Source organism: Piliocolobus tephrosceles, chromosome 12, assembly GCF_002776525.5.
Source record: "Piliocolobus tephrosceles isolate RC106 chromosome 12, ASM277652v3, whole genome shotgun sequence".
Classification (NCBI taxonomy): domain Eukaryota; kingdom Metazoa; phylum Chordata; class Mammalia; order Primates; family Cercopithecidae; genus Piliocolobus; species Piliocolobus tephrosceles.
The window spans coordinates 81,253,560-81,257,861 of record NC_045445.1 but is presented as its reverse complement, the minus strand read 5'-3'; the positions used below and the strand labels follow the sequence as shown (position 1 = coordinate 81,257,861).

The 4,302-nt window shown below is 35.2% G+C and overlaps 1 non-coding gene across 1 annotated transcript; it reads right to left on the bottom strand.

The window, feature by feature from the left end:
* Window positions 1-582: 582 nt before the first annotated feature.
* On the bottom strand, window positions 583-685 carry LOC111535890. The gene has a single exon (XR_002729594.1). It is a non-coding gene; the product is annotated as a U6 spliceosomal RNA (small nuclear RNA).
* Window positions 686-4,302: the final 3,617 nt, after the last annotated feature.

Here is a 4,302-nt window from a genome sequence, read left to right as displayed (position 1 = left end):
ATTTTGTCAAAGATCAGTTGAATACATGAGAGTATATTTCTGTGCTTTTTATTCTGTTCCATTGATCTACTTGTCTGTTCATTCTACCAATAACACACTGTTTTGATTCCTGCAGCTTTATAGTAAGTCTCAAGGTTGGGCAGTGTCAGTCCTCCAACTCTTCTTCTCCTTCAATATTGAGGTGGTTATTCCATGTCTTTTGCCTCTCCATATAAACTTTAGAATCAGTTTGTTGATATCCACAGAATAACTTGCTGGGATTTTGATTGGAATTGTATTGAATCCATAGATCAAGTTGGGAAGAACTGACATCTTGACAATGCTGAGTCTGACTATTCATGAACATGGACTATCTCCCCATTTATTTAGTTATTTTATTTCCTTCATCATAGTTTTGTAGTTTTCCTCACCCAGATCTTATACAGATGATATTAGATTTATACCAAAATGTTTCATTTTTTGTGAATGCTAATGTAAACAGTAATTTTTTAGAAAGAACACTTTATTGATGTATGATTGACATACAAAAAGCTGTACATATTTAATATACACAACTTGATGAGTTTAAGATAAATATACACCAAACATATGGAATGCTTCACAAATTTGCATGTCATCCTTGCCCACAGGCCATGCTAATCTTCTCTGTATTGTTTCAAGTTTAGTGTATGTGCTACTGAAGCACACATAATACTAACGAGTTTTTAATTTCAAATTCCACTTGTTCATTGCTGGTATATAGCACGGCAATTGACTTTGTATGTTAACCTTGTATCCTGCAACCTTGTATAATTGCTTATTATACAAGTTCTAGGAGTTTACTTACTGATTCTTTCAGATTTTCTACATAGATGACCATGTCATCTGTGAACACAGACAGTTTTATTTCTTTCTTCCCAATCTGTTTACCTTTTATTTCTCATTGCATTACCTAGGCCTTCCAGTAAAATGTTGAGAAGCAAGTGGTGAGAGGGAACATCCTTGCCTTGTTCTTTGGGAAACTTTGAAGTTTCTCACCATTAAGTATGATGTTAGCTGTAGGTTTTGTGTAGATGTTCTTTATAAAGTTGAGGATATCCTTTCTATTTCTAGTTTGCTAAGAGTTTTTATCATGAATGAGTACTGGCATTTTTGTCAAAAGCTTTTTCTGCATCTATAGATAAAATCATTATTTTTCTTTACTAGCCTGTTGATGTGATTGATTACATTATTTGATTCTTGAATCTTGAACCACCCTTTCGTACCTGGGGTAAATCCCTCTTGGTTGTGATGTATGATTTTTTTTTTTTTTTTTTTTTGAGACGGAGTCTCGCTCTGTCGCCGGGGCTGGAGTGCAGTGGCCAGATCTCAGCTCTTATGATTATTTTTATACATTGTTGGATTCAATTTGCTACTATTTTGTTGAGGATTTTTGCATCTATATTTATGAGAAATATTGGTCTGTGGTTTTCTTTTCTTTGTTATGACTTCATCTGATTTTGGTCTTTGGGTAATGCTGGCTTCATAGAATGAGTTAGGAAGTGGTCCTTCTCCTTCTGTCTTCTAAACAAGATCATAGAGAATTGGTATAAATTTTTCTTAAATGTTTGACAGATTTCACCAGTGAACCCATCTGAACTTGGTGCTTTCTGTTTTGAAAGGTTATTAATTACTGACTTAATTTCTTTAATAGATATATGCCTATTCAGATTATCAATTTCTTTTTGTGTAAGCTTTGGCAGACTGTGTCATTCAAGGGATTGGTTCATTTCATCTAGTCTATTGAATTTGTGGGCATAGAGTTGTTCTTTGTATTCTTTTATTATTCTTTTGATGTCCTTGGAATTTGTAGTGATGTTCCCCCCTCTTTCATTTATAATATTAGTCATTTGTGTTCTCTCTTTTTTTCTTAGTCTCGCTAGAAGTGTATTGACTTTATTGATCTTTTAACAGAAGCAGCTTTTGGTTTTGTTGATTTTTTTCTCCAATGATTTTCTGCTTTCGGTTTCATTGATTTCTGCCCTAATTTTTATTTATTTTCTTCTTTTTACTTTGAGTTTAGTTTGCTTTTTCTTCTATTTTCCAAAGGGGGAAGCTTAGGTTTTTCTTCTTTTCTAAAATATACATTCTTCTTTTCTAATATGTACATGCTATAAATTTCCTTCTAAGCACTGCTTTTGCTGCATCCCTTAAATTTTGATATATTTTCATTTTCATTTAGTTCAATATATTTTGTATTTCTCTTGAGATTTTTTCTTTGATCCATGTATTATTTAGAAATATATTGTTTAATCTCCAAGTATTTCAGGATTTTCTAGATGCCTTTCTGTTATAGATTTCTAGTTTAATTCCATTGTAGTCTGAGAGTAGACATTATATGATTACTATTCCTTTAAACTTGTAAAAGTGTATTTTATGGCCCATAAAAAAGTATTAACTGTTGTCAGATTTATCCTCACTGAGCATCCAACAATTCATCAATTACAATTCATGTTTTCCTACTCCAGTGCTGATTTCTGTCCGTGAGTTTCTCTTACCATGAGTTGTGTTTCTCTGTATTCATCTGTCTGTCTCTAATTTTGAGGACAGAGGTTTGCCCTGTGACCTCATTTCTCTGATTAATCTAAGAAGAGTATGGATTTTTCAGTGTGTTCAGCTTTTTTCTTGTTAGGATGGAATAGTGACTTCTAAGCTGTGTGCATGTTAACTGAAGTCAATCTTTTTTTTTTTTTTTTTTTAAGAGACAGAGTCTCTGCCCCATTGCCCAGGCTGGAGTGCAGTGGTACAATCATAGCTCATTGTAACCTCATATTCTTGGGCTCAAGCAATGCTCCTGCCTCAGCCTCCCTAGTATCTGGGACCACAGGCACATACCACCATGCCTGGCTAATTTTTTTTAATTTTTTGTAGAGATGGGGGGTCTTACTATGTTGCACAGGCTAGTCTCGAACTCCTGGCCTCAAGCAGTCCTCCTGCCTTGGCCTCCCAAAGTGCTAGAATGACAAAGAGTGGTGGTATGAGCCACTGCTCTTCACACTGTCATGCTTGAAGTGGAACCTGCCACTTCATTTCATACTGCTGAATATTCCTTTCCATCTTATAACTATACCACATTTTATTTATCCATTTACTAGTTGATACACATTTGTGCTATTTCTACTTTTTTGATATTATGAATAATGCTGCAATAAATATTTACATAATGTGAGCTCTTTCTGCCCTTTGTTGGATGGCATCCTTTGACGCACAAAAATTTTTCACCTTAAGTTCAGCTTCTCAATTTTCTTTTGTTTGCTTGTGTTTTTGGTGTTATATGTAGGAAATCATTGCCTAACCCAATATCATGCAGATTTTCTTCCATGTTTTATTCTAAGAGTTTTATAGTTTTAGCTTTTACATTGAGTCTGTAATCTTCTTTAATTTTTGTGTATAATCTCAGATAGAGGTCCTACTTTATTCCTTTGCATATGGCTACCCAGTTGTTCAGAATTATTTGTTAAAAAGACTTTTCTTTCCCCATTTAATTATCTTGATATCTTTGTCAAAAATCAGTTGACCATAAATTTAGGGTTTATTTATCATCTCTCTCTTATTCAGTTGATCTAAATATCTAGTCTTGTGCTAGTACCATGCAGTCTTGATTATTGTAGCTTTGTGGTAAGTTTTGATATTGGAAAGTATAAATCCCCCAAGTTTGTGTTCTTTTTCAAGAACATTTTGGCTATTCTGAGCCCCTTTCATTTCCATATGGATTGTAGGATCAGTTTGTCAACTTCTGCAGAAAAGATAGCTGGGATTTTCGTAGGGATTGTGTAGAATCTGTAGATAAATTTGGGCCATGTAACTATCTTAACAATATTCAATTTTCTGATATATGAACATGAGATGTCTTCCCATTTGTTTATCTTTTAAGATTTTTTCAACCATGTTTTCTAGTTTTCAAAGTGAGAAATTTTTACTTCTTTTGTTAAATTTATCGCTACTTTTTTTTTTTTTTTTTTGAGATGGAGTCTTGCTCTGTCACCCAGGCTGGACTGCAGTGGCTGGATCTCAGCCCACTGCAACCTCCGCCGCCCGGGTTTACGCCATTCTCCTGCCTCAGCCTCCCGAGTAGCTGGGACTACAGATGCCCGCTACCTCGCCCGGCTAGTTTTTTGTATTTTTTAGTAGAGACGGGGTTTCACCGTGTTAGCCAGGATGGTCTCGATCTCCTGACCTCGTGATCCGCCCGTCTCGGCCTCCCAAACTGCTGGGATTACAGGCTTAAGCCACCGCACCCGGCCTATCGCTACTTTTTTAATGCTTTTCTAAGTTGAACGGTTT